Source organism: Myotis daubentonii, chromosome 4 (genome assembly GCF_963259705.1).
Source record: "Myotis daubentonii chromosome 4, mMyoDau2.1, whole genome shotgun sequence".
Classification (NCBI taxonomy): Eukaryota; Metazoa; Chordata; class Mammalia; order Chiroptera; family Vespertilionidae; genus Myotis; species Myotis daubentonii.
The window spans coordinates 16,147,717-16,165,905 of record NC_081843.1 but is presented as its reverse complement, the minus strand read 5'-3'; positions in this window follow the sequence as shown (position 1 = coordinate 16,165,905).

Here is an 18,189-nt window from a genome sequence, read left to right as displayed (position 1 = left end):
ATTTTATTTTATTTTATTTATTTTATTTTATTTTATTTATTTTATTTTATTTATTTTATTTTTTTATTTTATTTATTTTATTTTATTTTATTTTATTTATTTTATTTTATTTTATTTTATTTATTTTATTTTATTTTATTTATTTTCTTTTATTTTATTTTATTTTATTTTATTTTATTTATTTTCTTTTCTTTTATTTATTTTATTTTATTTTTTTATTTTATTTTATTTTATTTTATTTTATTTATTTAATTTAATTTAATTTAATTTAATTTAATTTAATTTAATTTAATTTAATTTAATTTAATTTTATTTTATTTTATTTTATTTTATTTTATTTTATTTTATTTTATTTTATTTTTTATTGTCAGATGCCTGGGGCATTGTCAATGTGGGACCTCCTTAATACTATTTCAGGATTGGGTATTGATTGGGCTACTTGATGTAGCTGGGCTACAGTCATGCAGCAACTTTTTTCCATAGCCCATGAACTTGAAAAACATTCAACTCAGATTCTTGGCTCACTCTTCAGATCAGCAAAGAGTCCTTATGCTGCTGGACAGAGAACATCAAAATGTTGGATTGCCCTAGCTGGTTTGGCTGAGTGAATAGAGCGTCAGCCTGTGGACTGAAGGGTCCCAGGTTTGATTCCAGTCAAGGGCACATGCCTGGGTTGTGGGCTTGATCCCCAGTGGTGGGCGTGCAGGAGGCAGCCAATCAGTGATTCTCTCTCATCATTGATGTTTCTCTCTCTCTCTCCCTCTCCCTTCCTTTCTGAAATCAATAAAGATATATATATTAAGATATATTTTTTTAAATGTGGGATTCACTGTAGATCTTTGTCCTGCTTGGATGTTGGCCCAGGTCTATTTGCACTTTTTAAGTATTGTGTCCAACTTTTTTGGTTGTTCCAATGGCCAGGTTAATACCGATTATTTATACCATTGTTACTGGAAGTAAAAGTGCCCACCTCACTTTTTTTAAGCAAAATTTTTTGTGCTTATTAGATGTAAGTTACTATTTTAGAGACATCAGGTATATACAGAGAACTAAACAAGAAATCTCTGTCCTAAAGGAGCTTCGAGCCTCTTTGGGAAGACACCTGGCATTCAGCTTATCCATGAGCCAGAGGCTGGGACATGTGTTGATGCTATCACGCAGGGAACACAGAACCCAGAGGGCTCCCAAGAATGTGCAGTCTGCTGGATAGTGTCTTGCAGAACAAACTAATGCTCTCTTACATGGCTGAAGATTGCTATACTCATGCATTACGTGTTGATTCTTGTTGGTTCTGAATTTTTAGGGTGCCATTTTCTTTTCTAATTCTCACATCCTATGTGTGGCTCAGGAGGGAATCTGTACCCCTTATCTATGCACTCATTATAATAAGAAAGTCCTTTATTCTTTGCTTTGTCTGGCTCAGGCGAGTCATTTCATAGACACATTTGTAGATGGAGGGATGACATGAGATCTCCCCTACCCCAGCTGAGAAGAGACTCACTGGCCCACCAAAATTATTTTCCTTTAAATGGACTTCTTGAGATATTATTCACATACCATACAATTCACTCACATTAATAGTGTACAGTTCGGTGGCTTTTAGTATATTCACAAAGTTGTGTATCCATTGCCACAATCAACATTAGGACATTTTTATCACCCCAAAAAAACATCAGAACCTTGATCATAATTTCCCTGATCCTCCCATTCCACGTTCCCCACTCTAGGCAACCACTATTCTACTTTCTGTCTCTATCTATTTGCCAGTTCTGGACATTTCATATGAATAGAATCATACGGTATTTGTCCTTTTGTGTCTGGCATCTTGCGCTGAGCATCATGTTTTCAAGTTTCATCCGTGCTGTCGCGTGCGCCAGTATTTCATCCCTTTTATGACTGAACGATATTTCCTTGTATGGATAGACCACATTTTGTTTATCCATTCACCAGCCTGAGGATATTTGCGTTGTTTCCACTTTGGGCTGTGATGAATAATGCTGCTATGAACATTTGTGTATACGTTTTTGTGTGCATACAAGTTTTCATTTCTCTTTACCCAGGAGTGGAATTGCTGGGTCATAGGATAACTTTATGCTTTACCTTTTGAAGAACTGCCACATTATTTTTCAAAGCAGCTGCACTATTTTACATTCCCACAGCAGTGTGTGAGGGTTCCAATTCCTCCATATCCTCACCAACACTTGCTATTTCCAGTTCTGTTTTGTTTTTATTACTAGAGGCCTAGTGCATGAAATTTGTGCCCAGGTAGGACCCCTAGGCCTGGCCTGCAATCAGGGCCAATCAGGTTCCCCGTCTCCCTGCCTCCCCACCTCCTCGTTCTCTCGCTCCCTCAGTGTCCTGCCGCTGCCACTGGTCACCCACCATGTTCCGTGCCACCCTCTGGTGGTTAGCACACATCATAGCGGGTGATTGAACTCCATTCTCCCGGTCAAACTCCAGAGGGGACACTTTGCATATTAGCCTTTTATATATATAGATGGCCTTCCTAGTGGGTAGGAAGTGGCATGTCAGCATGGCTTAGATTTGCAGCTCCCTGGTGATGAGTGGTGCCCCATATCCTGACCTGCCGGACAGAGCAATGCTCCTTTTGTTTTCACTCTGGTTCTGCTTCCAGCTTCCCTGCATCACCCTCATCCACACGATTGAAGGTGAACCGGCTGAGCTCCTTTTGCAGGAAGAAAGACATTTCCAAATCTTTGTCCGCAAGACTGGCAAATGCTTAATTCCATCTTTGTTAGACTTTTCCCTCTATTTCAGCTTTTCCATTAGGGGCAGGTTTCACAAATTTGTTCTTAAATGCTCAGAGTCGCTCACTTCATCTCTACCTGTTTCTCCATTAAACAAGGGCATCTTACCCGATTTATATACAATTTTTAAAAATCTCCCAGCCAGGGACCCACTCAAGATTAGCAACACCATGTAGGTCCTCCAGTGACTCACCTGCAGGCTCACCTCCTTGATTAGGGCTCCCTGTGTGCACTGCACCTCACTCACCGGGGCAGGTTTTCCTAGTCCTGCGAGCAGCTTCCTCCCTGCCCTCTCCGAGGTCTGGGCTCTGGCCAGCAAGTTGACGTCCTGTGTGCTGATTGACAACATGCGGACTTGGTGACTCTGCCCAAGGTTGTGCATGACAGGGGCCCATCGCAAGCAGGTGAGGGCTGTCCCACTGCCAACCGCTCCGGGGAGAGAACGCTGACATGTGCATTGTGCACCAACAGGATTGCTTTCAGCTCCTGTCCCGGGAAATATCTGGCAGAAACCTTCCCAATTTAGGCAACTAAAGAATTGAGTGAGGAAGATCTCTCATCTCCTTCTCACCTACTCTTGGTGTGGTCCCAAGGAAAAGATGAAACATCACAACTTTTTTGTTTAGCCCATGCCCTTTAATTAAATCCCCTTTCCCTACTCTTTTTGTTTTACTATCTTTCCAGCCAGTCAAGAAAGATTAAAATTTTGCGGGGGGGGGGGGGGGGGGGAGAGGGGGGGTATCCCAGTAGAATAGTCAAACAGAATGGATAGATGGTTTGTTTTGGTCCTTGGCAATGCCAACGTGTTTCAAAGACATGGATCTTGCCCGTGTGTGGTTAGATGGGCTCAGAGGTGAGCCATGGTTAGACAGGCTGAGCATCTCTTAAAAGGATGGGAATGCTCTTCACTTTTTGGTTGAGCCTCTCATATGTAAGTTTAGTTTCTCTTCGGGCACTTCCCAGAGAGCTCTGCTTTGCACATGCATTGGTTGGCACCTGCCCTCAAAAGCCACAAGCTCCGCTGTACCCAGGCGCTGCTTGACTCCTGACGGTGAAAGCAAAGGGTCCCTGGAAAGCAAAGAGCTCCTCTCTGCACCTGCGCGGGCGGGTATCCGTTCCTGGTGGGAACCTGGAAGACGATGAAATCTCTCCTGCGCCTGCATGAAGAACCCAGCCTTGCGTAAGCCAGACCCCGCAGCGGGTCCGGGAGTCATGTTCTTCATTAGTGTGTCTCCCTTGATGCATCAAGCTCCTCCCTTTCTCCTTTTCCTCCACTTTGTTTTTCAGTAAACCTTCTTTTGAATCTATTTTGCCTCCTCTCTTGGTTTCTATCTTGGGAGGGGGCAGGAATCCCTTAGCCAGTGACAACGGAAGGAGATGTCTGTGCTGAAAAGATCCCATCGACGCAGCCGTGCACATAATGGGAAATCTTCCAACTTCTGGCCCCTGGAAGTTGCCGCCTTGCCCTCACATTCTCCTGCAGGATCAGTGTCTCTCACAAGCTGGCCCTCGTGGGCTCTCGTACTTACCTAACATCCCAGCATCTTCCCAGAACCCATGTTTTCCTGACCATGCGAGTGGTACCCCCTTCCTGAATTCATAGCCAAGGAAAGGGGTCATGGGACCCATAAGAAGGTGGGCATGTTTAGTCCACTTATTTGTTTGCTCGTCCATTCAGCAGATATTTAATGAGATGTTGCTAACCGAGTGTTGAGAAATAGTAGTTCTGGACTGAGTTTAGTAGGAAACTCATCCCTGTGCAAGCGAGAACTGAGGCATGTGGCAGCAAAGTCAGGCCCTGAGAAGGATGAGTATTTTTGGTGCGGACCAAGGGTCCTGGATCAGCCTTGGGGTCAGGGAACTTCACTGGGTGCCAGAGCCCCAGGGAGCAGTGTCTTCCAGGGATTGATGGAAGGCTGGGGGCCAGGTAGGAGACTTCAGCTGACTTCAGCCGGTGTGCGCTGCATTACTAGTCCAAGCATTAAAATCAGAATGCTTTTCTGGCCTCCCTGCCACCCACCCTCTCCAGGGACTCTTGGCCCTTCCTAAATCCAGCAAGTGAAAGGCCTGCCCAGCCCACAGGGAGCCTCAGAACCCTGCTCCACTGCTGCGGCAGGTCCCTCTGGCTGGGCCTGCCCGAGACTTACCTGCTCAGGGCCCACCTGTTTCCTCCGGTCATGTGCTGCCGGCCCCGAGTGCCCTGAACTCTTTGGTTTGGCTCCAAAGCTCCCCCTGCAGTGGTGGTGATCTCATGCTGAAGCCGCTGCTCCCACCCTGGCTCCACACACAGAAGTGGGGACACGCAGGATGCCCTGGGCTCAGCCCCAGGAAATGCTGCCAGAAAGCAGCAAGTCCAAGCAGCGTCACTCAGCCGCTTTCCTGGGACACCAGTTGGGGCACAGTACTTTCTCCTGAGCCCTTCGTTCCCTCAATTCTCTCAGATCTCCCCTCCCCTGGGCTAAGCTGGGTGACACCAAGGTGCCATGAGTCCCCCAGACCACACTGTGTCCTTCTCTCTCCTTTCACATCCAAGTGTGTCCTTCCCCACCTGCTCACTGTCAGGGTGAAGAGAGGCTAAGGAGGTGGGGTCAGGGTCTCAGCTTGTCACCAAGCCCTCGGCTTCCCCAGCTGGTGTACCCCCAGCACCACCCAGCAGGACACACCTGGACACAACCTGTTCCACATCTCTCTGCACACATCCACCCATCAGGAGACACCGCTCAAGACCTGCCTGGACTCACTTCACCCTCATCGCCAGCCCCGATCATCATTTCATTGCATTTCCAATGATGCCTCATTGGCCCTGCCCTTAGAGCTTCCTATTCTTACTTTTACTCAGAAATATGCTCTGAGGGTCTGCTGAGTGCCAGGGACTCCCCTGGGCATCCCCTCAGGGTGCAGTGGTGTGTAGAGCAGGCAATATTCCTGCTCTCGAGGGAGCCCACTGCAGCAAGGGAGGCAGGCAGTAATCAAGCACACACGTCAGAGCTGAAAGCATGGCAGTGCTGTGTCCCCACAGGACAGGAAGGAGGGGGACACAGGCTGGACTGGCCAGCAAGGCCTGAACGGTCTCTGTCAGGAGATGGCATGGCAGGAACTACCCTGCAGATGAGGGAACAGAGAGAAGGCCAAGGCTGGGAAGAGAGTGATGCACTGAGCAGCAAGGCCTGGGACTGGAGGAGGTGAGAATTAGTGTGGAGATGTGTCTGTGTTTTAAGAACAGGGAGAGTATCTCAAGCAGAGGAAAGATGTGATCTTATTTGGAGATGATGCTGAAGGTGTTCAGGCACCAAAAAAATAAAAAGCAAAGAGACCACTTGGTGCAGCTCCCAGGTCCCGGAAGCAGGAACAAGCAGAGTCTCTGCCAGTTGGCCCTGGAGGCCATGGCCACCTCTCCTACTGGCCCTCATTGCTCAGGGACAGCCCTGTAGTCTGCCCCTCTGGCTGAGCTCCCATCCCACTCAACCCCATGCTGGGTCCTACTTGCTCCTTTCTCTCTCTTCATCTTCCACCTCCAGTACTTTAGAATGTTCTGGCTTCTTCACTTCACCCTTGTTCAGACCCTGGACTCCTGGTGGGTGAGGAGGAGGTTTGCATGTGGGACTCTGTGGTCCTCAGACCCCTGCTCTCCACAAAGGGACAGCTGGCCAGGAAAACCCATGAAAACCCAGCCAAGGGGAAATAATCAGCGTGTTGCATTTCACATGTTACCTGGAACCAGATCAGAGAGAGATTTCCTCCCCTCAGAACACGGTGTTTTAAAACCCCCAACAAGAACCTTCCTGGATTAAAATGATTATGATGCAGGTATGATCTGCTGTTAGAAAATTTGAAGGTGATTTATTCCCTTTATAGAAGGATTTGCCAGAGCATTTCTCATGAAGAAAGTTGCCTCCAAAGCTTGCAAACGGGAATTTGATTGCTATTCAAAGAGCCTCCTGACAAACATTCATCTGAGTGTCTCTTGGTACTGAGCACCATTCTAGCTCTCAGACTAAGCTTGGCAAAGAAAGCTCTGCTCTTCAGGTGTGTTCATGCCAATGTGCATTTCAGGCAATAAACAAGCCAATGGGTTATTTTAGCTGGTAATAAAAAGAGTAAAATAAGACAATGTGTGATGGAGAGGACCTGGGGTAGGGCTAGGGCTCCAAGGCGGTGACACTGAGTCAAGCTGGAAATAATGGGAAGAAGGCAGCCTTGTGAAGGTCTAGTAGGAGACTGTTCTCCATGGAAGAAACAAAGTGCAGAGGTTTTGCATGTTTGAGGGGCATGAGGAAGATAGGAGCTTGGAGCATGATAAACGGTTTTACAGTGGGGGTGGGGCATATCACGGGTCTTATAGCCATGGTAATGGGTTTGGATTCTTACTCAAGGTAAAGAGAAGTTGCTGGAGGGTTTTAAGTGAGAAGTGGTGTGTATTGATTTCCAGTTTGGGCATCCCAATTTTGTTTGTGTGCAGAAGAGGAATCTGGGAAGAGACCCTGGTATACAATATTGCCACGTGACCTGGATTATATTGGATGTCAACCAATTTCTTTGATCCTTTGTATAAAAGGGAGAGCAGGCCTCCCCCGGTGTGACTGTGTCTCTGGTGGGCAAGGCCATAAGATATGCGGGGAGAAAATGGGAAGAAGCCGGGGAACCTGGTAGGAGGACTGGCCTCTGAGTGAGCATAATCCACATTCTAAACCTCAGTCCCCTGAGGAGGGGCCTGCTGAGACCTCAGAGTGGAAAGGAGCTCATCAGACTGAGTGTCCATCAGGCTGCATGTGTGTTATCTTGGTGAATCCTGACAAGTACCTTGAGATGGGTGTATCAGTTATCTATTGCCGTGTAACAAACTATCCCCCAAAATGTGCTGACTTAAAGAGTAAGCATTTATTATCTAACAATTTCCATTGGTCAGGAATTCAGAGCAACTTAATTAAATGGTTCTTGTTTAGGGTCTCTCGTGAGTTGCAGTTGAGATGTCGGCCAGAGCTGCTGTCACCTAAAAGCTCTACTGGGGCTGGAGGATCCAATTCCAAGATGCCGCACTCACATGGCTGTTGGCTGAAGGCCTCATTTCCTCACCATTGGGGTTCTCTTCATAATGTGGCAGCTGGCTTTCCCCAGCGTGAGTGATCCAAGAGCAAGAGAGGGAGCAGGCAAATAGGTAGCCACAATGCCTTTTAGAACTGGGTCTCCAAGGTCGCACACGATCACTCCTGTTTTATTTTATTAGAAGCAAGTTTGGCCCGCACTCAAGGGAAGGGGAACTAGTCTCCACCTTCTGAAGTGAGGAGTTCAAAGAATTTGTAGACATGCTTTAAAACCACGACAGTAGCCCTAACTGGTTTGGCTCAGTGGATAGAGCGTCAGCCTGAGGACTCAAGGGTCCCAGGTTTGATTCCGATCAAGGGCATGTACCTTGGTTGTGGGCACATACCCAGCAGGGGGTGTGCAGGAGGCAGCTGATCAATGTTTCTCTCTCATCGATGTTTCTAACTCTCTATCCCTCTCCCTTCCTCTCTGTAAAAAAGCAATAAAATATATGTTTTAAAACAAACAAACAAAAAACCACTACAGTAGGTGGCGGCATTCCCAGGCCAGGTTGAGAGTCTTTTTTTTTTTTTTTTTTAATCCTCATCTAAGGAGCAAGGATATTTCCCCACATTGATTTCTAGAGAGTGAAAGGAAGGATAGAGAAAGGGAGAGAGAGAGAAACATTGATGTGAGACAGACACATCGATTGGTTGCCTCCTGCATGTGCCCCAACCTGGGGCAGGGATGAACCTGCAACCCAGGTATGTGCCCTTGACCAGGAATCAAACCCATGACCCTCCAGTGTGTGGGCTGACACTCCAACCACTGAGAAACACCAGCCATGGCCCAGGTTTAGAGTCTTTAATGAACTTGTATCAGGTCACACTGCAAGGGAGTGGCAGAAGTGGGATTAGAAACCCAGGTCTCCGGAGCCTGATGCCATGCTGCCAGGGAGAGAGTCACAGCCCAGGCAGCTGCTGCACTAGAAGAGTGCACAAGCCTCGCCACAGCTTCTGAGGGATTGTCTGTGTCTGCGAGTGTGCTCAAACAGCTTGACTGCCTCTGCTTCGCCAGGCCTTGTCTGCTCTCTCTGGCCTGGCAGCTGCTCGAACTGCCAGGGCAGTGCCTGTTCCCTGTTTTATAGGGTTGGCTAGTCCCATTTGTTTGTATTTACAGCACACATACCCCTCTTTCCCCCAGTTCTCTGGGTACCCCTCATGAGTGCTGGGTGCAGGGCCATTTGACAAAGCCACCTGTTACAGGGCCAGCTTGCTGGGCCCGGCTCTTCCCTTCCTCAGGTGACTTATTTTCCAGACCTACCAGCTCAACTTGCATTTCCAAAAATGTCAGAATTCAGTCATGGATCCAGTCTAAGGCCAAATGTAGGCCCCAAACTAGGATTTTCCTACTGGAAAATTGAGACAGTGCCATAGGGGCTAAGGCACTGTTTGGGCTCAGACACAAACTCGAGTCCAGGTGCTATATATAGTATGCTGCCTGGGTTAGGGATGGCTCAAGGCCTGGAGGGGCCAACCCACTGGGAAGACCTCAGGGTTCTCAGTGGAGTAGGTGAAGAAGGTGGGACTAGAGGCCTCCTGTTCTTGCCCTTGGTCCATCACCAGGAGGTGTCTGCAAGAGCCGGAGGGGATGCGGGGATGGTATGTGATAGAACTTGTTTGATCACTTCCAGCTATGCAATTAAGAATGGACTGATGCTGTGGGGCGTCCACAGCCAGCTGCCTTTCTCTACAGTTCAGGAACAAATACTTTAACTCCTGAGCTTTGGATGATCCATTTCTAAAATGGGAATAATAAGAACAGCATCTACTTCTCAGGACTATTGAGAGAATTAAACAAGATAATGTGTGGAAAGCTCTTGGCTCAGCCTCAGCATATAGTAAGTGTTCAGAGGACATCAGCTCTCCAAGTTCATTGTCACCATTCAGCGGGGTGGCCCAGTTTCATACACTTGTGTTGGTGCTGGCCTAGGAACATTTTTATGGGGATGGCCCGCTCTCTATTAGTACTGTGCCTCATCAAGGAATGTAGTGATCCCATCAATATTGACTCTTACTCTAATAGCCTTCGGTTTTCCCTCTTCAAGTCAGACTCCTGAGGCGTCTGGATGCAGAAGGGGGAAGGAGTCAAGGCCCTTGCAGGAGGCAGGACAAGAACCTCTTCCGGTCAGGAAAGAGCGGGACCCACCACATCAGATCTGTCAACATCCCAATGGCCGGCAGTGTCTGTTTGCCCTAGAACTGTATCCTCACTCCAAGATGTGTCTCACTATGTAAGTAGATAAAGTATTATTACCATGGGAGATCATATTCATGGTTTACCTGTGGGCTGGTTGGAAGTGTTGAGTAGCAAAGGGAAGACAAAAGCACCTATCAAAGTTATGGCTGCACCCATGCTGGCACACGTGGAGAGATAGAGAGAGTTCATAAAGGGAAAGAAGAGGCCACCAGTTAGCAGGAGAGTGTTGCCAAAGAAGCAGAAATTCTGGACCCTGGACCTGGCTCCACTTCCTAAAAGAAGTCAACCCCCAGTACCTGTAACTCTCAGTGGCCTTTCTACCAAAAGCTCTGCTCTCACCTGACCTCCTGAGCAAATCAGCCCGCCAGCCTATATTTTGGGGGCCAAGGCTTACTGTGCCACTTCAAGGAATAAGAGGTCAGCATTCCTGTTCACCTGCTATTTGCCACTAAGCCTTTACGATTTACCTCAGAGAGGGAACAACCAGTCCATGCGCCCATACAGGGATATATGAATGCACACAACCACATATGCAGCACTTAAGGGCTTCTATGCTTCACGAGTCATGTGGATGTAACATGGTTCTATCCCTTATTTAGACTCCTGCAGTAGGCAGGACTCTGTGGTTTTTGCTGGGGTTAGTCTTAGGCAAGCCATTAAACATCCGTGTTTCTCAAAGTGAATAAATATATAGTGCAGTGATGATCAAGGCCCCACTCACAGATTCCCAGCCCCACCTGGGCACCCTGCAGCTACCCTATGGCCACCCACCCCAGGACACAAAGGCAGGCATCCCTACTCTCATGGAGTCCTATATAGAGTTCCCACCATGTGCCAGGCTTTCTCAGTGGCTGCAGTTGTGGGGAGGCTGACATGGGTAATGGGGTCTGTGCTTCCCCCTGCACACCCTGTGTTGCCCTCAGCACCAGCTCTACAGGCCAGTGGCGGGTGGGGCTATTTGTGCCGTCTCCCTTCTGAGGAGCCCCTGGAGGCCCAGAGAAAATGCAGCAGAGATCCCTGCCCTCCAGGAGCTCACTGTTTGTTGTGACTATTGCTATAGAAATGGAAGCCTGGGCTGCTGCTGCAGGTTCAGTTGGAGCCCCCAAAAGAAATGTCTACCTGGAATATAAATATGTGACCTTATTTGGAATAAGGATCTTTGCAGATGTCATTAGAGTAAGGATCTCAAGATAAGATTATCCTGGATTAATTGTTAGGTCCCTGAATCCAATGACAAGTGTCCTTACAAGAAAAAAGAGAGATTTAAAACACACAGGGGAGATGGCCATGTGAAGACCTAAGACAGAGGCAGAGATTGGAATGATGTGACCACAAGCCAAGAGATGCCAGGAGCCATCAGAAGCTATAAGAGATAGGAAGAATCATCTCCTAGAGCAGCCATGGGCAAACTACGGCCCGCAGGCTGAATCCGGCCCCGTTTGAAATGAATAAAACTAAAAAAAAAAAAAAAAAAAAAAAAAAAAAAAAAAAAAAAAAGACCGTACCCTTTTATGTAATGATGTTTACTTTGAATTTATATTAGTTCACACAAACACTCCATCCATGCTTTTGTTCCGGCCCTCCGGTCCAGTTTAAGAACACACTGTGGCCCTCGAGTCAAAAAGTTTGCCCACCCCTGTCCTAGAGCCTCTGGAAGAAGCATGGCCCTGCAACACCTTGATTTTAGACTCTGGCCTCCAGAATTGCAAGACAGTAAATTTTGTTGTGTTAAGTCCAAAATTTCTGTATTTTTTTGTTTGTTTGTTTGTTTGTTGTTGTTGTTGTTGTTGTTTACCCATTTTGTGGTAAATTGTCATGGCAGTCCCAGGAAACTAATACAAGTGCTGTTGTCTAAGGCTGGCTCTTTGTGATGGAGATGAGCATGCAAGAAGTGTATTAGGGGTGTTCTTCTGGGGAAAGTAAGGAAGCAGGACATGGCAGAGGGAGAAGTTAGGCTGGATGTCAGGAAGGCCATTTAGAGTGGGGTTGGGGTGGGCACCTAAGCCTTCTACACCTACATCTATCACCTAGGACACAGACCCCCAGGAAGGGGACATGACCTTGGATGAGGCAAGTCTCATCAGTCAAGGGCAATTCCCAGAGCATTCCCACAGCCAGGGGACTAGATCCTTCAGGCCTGAGAGGACATGGGGAGTCACTGAAGTATCCCTGTGGCTAACAATGGGCAGAAGGCTCTCCCACTTCAGGAGGAATAGGGCAACCTCACCCTGATCCAACGCAACCTGGAAAACAGCATCTACTCTGTGCCAGTCCCAGCCCAAGGGGGAATGACTCAACTGTCAGCATGAGGTTCCAGGATAACCTGGTTCATGGACATCCCCTCAGGGGAACTGCCTGAGTCATCGTGTGTTATAGTCACAGGAACTTAACGGGCCTCAGGCATATTCCTGTTTCCCTGATTCAATCCCTCCCCATGGTTGACCATGTAAACTCTTGGTCAACTTGGCAGCAATATCACTACTTACATACACTTACCATGGATGCTGACGGTGTGTTATTACCCAGCAAGGATTATGCATGGCACCAAATACATGTCAGGAAACTTGTTACAAATGTGTTTGCTCACAGCTCTACTCCCCTACACGCTGGGTCTCCATCATGTGTTGCTTGGCCATCTGTTCTTAGCATCCGATAAGATTCCTGCTGACGGCTCCATGGGATCTGGTGAGTCCCACTGGTGGCTGAACAGAGCTCAGCCCCACCCTGACATCTTGACTCAACCCATCGTAGGCCTCGTCTTCACACGAGTCATTAGTAGGTGTCCAGGCGACTCCTTTAACCTTTCCTCAAAGTTGATGATGTCCTTCAGTAGGTTTTAATCCTTAACTGACAATGGTTTCTTTGGTCATCGAGTTTTTCTCATGAGTTTTTAAAAACTTAGTTTTCTAAACTTATGCAAGTAATACATGAATTTGAGTTTAGTCCTTTCTCCCCCTCCAGTTTTTGACACACACACACCCAAAGGATTAAGTGACTTATGCTCTTTGGTGCTCTGTTCCATCTCAGCATTGGTGTGCAAGTCTTCTCTTTAATTTATAAAAACGAAGCCAGCAGCAGCCTGCGGGCAGATAGCCGTGCCTCCCACCTGTGACGCTATGGTTTCCGCTTTCCCCACCAAAGAAAACCGGATGTGGATGTGGTCAAGATGGCGGCCGGGGCAGCCAGGACATGGAGCTTCCGCTTCCGGGGCAGGGACCAAGCATGGGGCCTGTTGCTAGGAAACAGAAATCCCTAGGCCACCTTTCACGTGCAGAGACTCCACTTGACAGGTCTCTGGCTTCAGTAACTCCAGCCTGTGGAAATGACAGGAAACAAGTAGATAGAACGCCCAGCCAGGCCAAAAATCCCAAATCTGGCTGACGAAAGTGGGTGATTACTCACATTCTATACTCTCTCCAAGGCCAATAAGAAGCAGCCTGTTGAAGATGTGCAGCCTCCAGAAGGGAGGTTCTCCCCAATAGCCAACTCAGGTGTTTCCGCGATGGACCACATAACTAGGGTCTGAGAGAACAAGGGCTACGGGAAGTCCTTGCAGAGAGCAGAACCGGGTTGGGGGGTGGACGGGACCACTCTTTCCCATATTCCCCTCTTCGTGTGAGAGTGATGTGGGGTGGTATTTACCAACCTCTTTCTAGAATATCCTATTCATGAAATGGGTTAGTTGAATTCATTCATTTAGCAATAGGCAGCCAGGTCATAAGGACTTGCATCCCAGACCTAGCAGAAAGGACAGCAAATCACCCAGAGATTACAGTCTTAGAGTGAGATACTGTGACTGGATAAAACTTGGACTTGTCTGCTCTGGGGGAGAGAATAAGCACGTTTTATGTCTATAAATGCATCTTTGTAGCTGGAAGGAGGAAGGGTGTGTAAGGAGAGAGGGCGTGTGTGGCTACTGGGCATTCTGCAAGGGGTAGAGGAGAGCTGTGTTGTCAGACTTGGACCCCTTTGCTCATCTCTGGTCACTGATCCATGATTCTCCTTTGCAGACCCTTCCCTCCTCCATTCTCAGCCCAAAGGAGGCTGAGTAAGTGAGTCAGGATGAAAACCCTCTGGGTATCACACTCTCCTTACGGGAATGGCAGGTTCAGGAAAACACGAGGCCCATCGAAAATCAAGGAGGCTTTTGCTGGGACTTCTGGGAAAGAGCCCTCAGCTACTACCATTGGAACTAGCACCTCTGTCCTGCCACAGCATGAGACCTGAGACTGAAGCCGGCACAAGGAAGGCCAGAGAGAAGCCAAGTTTTGATTGTATCATTTGAAATCCTGAAGCCAAAGGCATCTGAAGCCAGACTTACTTACAGACTCCGGCCAGGCTATATCATTTGCAGAGTCCAATGCAAAATAAAAATACAGACTCCTTGTTCCAAAATCAGGGGCAAAGCGCCATTGAAGATGCTAAAATATAAAGCTTTTTCCCTCTCTTTCAGGGTTTCTCTCTCTCAGCTTCTTGTGGTATTTCTTTATTTGCTATTGAATGTCATTCTAAATTGAAAGAAATTAAAATTGTAAATTATTAGCATGAATTTTTACCCTTATCTTTATATTGTACTAGGCCAGTTTTAAATGCAGGTATAAGCATTGCACTGATATGTGGAATTACCAAAATTACACAATTTGTATTTCATAACACAGCACATGCATATATTTTGTTCTTACTAGAACAATAGAAATACTGCTCAAAAACTAACTCAACTGTTTTATTTCACTTTTTGTTTTTGTTAATCCTCACCTGAGGATATTTTTTTTCCATTGCTTTTCAGAGAGAGTGGAAGGGAGGGAGAGAGGGAAGGAGAGAGAGAGAGAGAATTTGATGTGAGAGAGACACATCGACTGGTTGCTGCAAGGACTGACTCTCTAACCACTGATCACACTGGCCAAGGCTATTTCACTTCCTGATAGGAGCACTTTCTATAGACACTCTCCACATCCAGTTTACCGATTGGTAAGGAAGGATGGAGAAGAGAACAAACGACGGCTGCCCTGCCTGTCTCTTTCCTTCTACATCCTCGTTTTCAGTGTAATTGGTAGGCAGATGCAAGGATATGACATCCAATTACGAAAGGTAGGAGACAGTTCCTTGATTGTTCTGTTTCTCAGAGCACCATTGCCTTCTTTCTGCATTTGAAGCAAGTTTTGGTTCAGACGAATGTGTGGTCTCTTGGGGGGTGTCAGTGCCATCCAATTAGTCAGTCACAGATGTAAAACACTTCCCTTCTGCTCACCTTGAATCTTGCTGAAATTCCATGCATTGTGGGTCCCCTGAATTCTGTGCTCTTGGGGCATCTTCATGCTTTATGTAAATGAGCATCAAGGAACAACAGCTATGCGTGTTATACATATTTCCCTTACCCATAGTCAGGCTCTGTTGTCCCACCAGACTTCAATTACAAAACATAAGTTCAAAGGCATTATTAAGAAGTACCAGTGAGCCCTGGCTGGGTGGCTCTATTGGTTAGAACGTCATCCCGTTCACTAGAAGGTTGCAGGTTCAATTCCTGGTCAGGGCACATACCTAGGTTTCAGATCCAATGCCCAGTTGGAGGGAGTACAGGAGGCAACCAACGGATGTTTCTCTCACACATCAATGTTTCTCTTTCTCTCTCCCTTCCTCTCTTTCTAAAATCAATAAAAACATATCCTCGGGTGAGGATTTAAAAAAAAAAAAAAAAAAGAATTGCTGAAGACAGCAGATCATTGCCTCAAGCACAGAGCCTTCCGAGTACAGGCTGCAGGCCCGTGAAGCCAGCCCTGCCCAGACTTCACAGTGTATGTGAGCCCATAACTTCCCTTTGGTTAAAACAACTCTGCTTCCAGTTGCTTCCAACTAAAAGAATCCTAATGGATAAGGGTCTCTCAAACATAGCTTCTGTTTAACACTCATTCACTCAGCAGGCATTTTCTAACTGTCAGGCGTCACAGTGAGGCCAGTCAGTGTTGTGGCCGCAGAGAACTTGGGCAGCAGACTGAAGGCAGGATACAGAGGCTTAGCAGCCTGTATCCTGCAGGACTGGCCTCCCGTGGAAGCAGATGCGACCTTAACCCGTTTTAAACCTTGGGCAGGGGGTAGGGGCAGAACTTCGTTGGGCAAGTGGACAGGGATGGAGGGTGGGAGTGGGAAGAATAGCAGATGAAACTGGAGCAGGCAATGTGTGGTTTGGGGGAAACTGCAAATGGGGCTGTAGCAGTTTGGTACAACTCCACGTAGGGCAATGGTTGTCAGGGACATCTAAATACAAGTAGACAGAGCCTTGTCTTCTGTACTTAAGATTTTAGATGTTGTCCTGCAGGTAACTAGAAAAGCCTGGAGGACTTTTAAACCAGTTTGTTTATCTGTTTGTCTGTTTGTTTGAAGGATCTTTCTTAAAGTGGCGCATAGGATGAATTGGAGCAAATGAGAAATAAGATGAGGACACTGTTATGAGTTCAAATTAAACATGAGAACCTCGATAATGGCAATAGGGCTGGAGATAAAATTGATTGATTCACTGTGGGGTGAGGGGGCAGGGAGAGTTTAGGACCCTCCTGTGTCTCTGGCTTGAACACCTGGGCAGATGCCCTGAGCTAAGAAATGCGTGTGCAGGTCTGGGGTCAGGGAAAATGGGCAGGTTGGACACATGAGTTGGTGTCCTGGGTCAGCCAGATGGAGGTGCCCAGGAAGCATTTGGTTGCACAGGTTTAGGCTTTTGGGAGGAAGGAGAGAATTGGGAGTCCCCAGCAAATAAGCGAGAGCTGAAGCCATAGGTGGTTAAGATTATCTAGATGATGAGAAGAGAGGAGAGCTGAGTTCAGAGGCCTGGGTATGTCAGTTTTCTAAAATATTCCTTCTTTAAATATTTGTTTTTATCTAAGATGTGTATAAACATAGAGAGTAAAGGCATTCTACAAGATTCATTACAAAAATAAGGTTGTTCCCTGTCCACGCACCTCACGTTTAACTCTTTTAGCTGACTCCCCGCCCCCCGATTACTTACCTCCCTATTGCTAAATATAACATACTTACATTCCTTCTTCTTAGCTTTAAGTTAGAGACACTTTCTATTGTGGAAGATGAGCATTTCACATTCACCCGCCTCCTCCAACACAGTCTCACTCACACACACGTCCTCTGTCCCTATCCCCCAAAATTAGATGTTTGGGAGTTTGGCGGGAGAGGGGAGGGGGGGTTAGAACAGTGTTTGGGTTTTACATTATTATGATTATGTAGCACACTGTTCAAACCTCTGAGCCACACAGCTGCTATGATTATTTTTTCTTTCCTGAGAAACATTTTGTTTTCCAGGAAGTTATTGTCTCAGTTTTTATTATTTGTTTTGGTTTGGTTTTTGGCTTAGTTTTCTTTGGTGTGTGTGTGTGTATGTGTGTGTGTGTATGTGTGTGTGTATGTGTGTGTGTGTGTGTGTGTGTGTTTTAATTTATTGATTTTAGAGAGAGAGAGGAAGGGAGAGAAAGAGAGGATTGATTTGTTGTTCCATGTATTCATGCATTCATTGATTGATTCTTGTATGTGCCCTGACCATGGATCAAACCCCTGAAACTTTGGCATATTGGGACAACACTCTAACCAACTGAACTACCCAGCCAGGGCAATTTTCTTTGTTTTTTGTTTTTTATCAGTAATATCACTACAAATTCTCTCCCAGGGAGGAAAAAATCTCCTCGCAATATGTTCATACACATTTTTAAAGTCAATTTTGTCTTTAAGAAATCTCCCCCAAAGCCCTGGCTGGTGTGACTCAGTGGTTAGAGCATTGGCCTGTGCACAAAAGGGTCTTGGGTTCAATTCCTAGTCAAGGGCACGTACCTGGGTTGGGGGTTACCTCCCTGCCCCTGGTTGGGGCTCCGTCAGGAGTCAACCAGTCTATGAGTCTCTCACATCGATGCTTCTTTCTCTTTCCCTCTCCCTCCCTCCCTTCCACTCTCCCGGAAAAACCAATGGGAAAAAAATCCTCAGGTGAAAATTAACAAGAAAAAGAGAGAAAGAAAGAAATCTCCCCCAGAGTCTGCTGGCTCTGGGATTTCCTTTCACCCTCATTGAGGCAGCAGAATTCTAAGAATGACACCAATGTACCTAGACTTTGTATAAGCTTTTCCCCTTGAATCTGGGCAGAACCTGT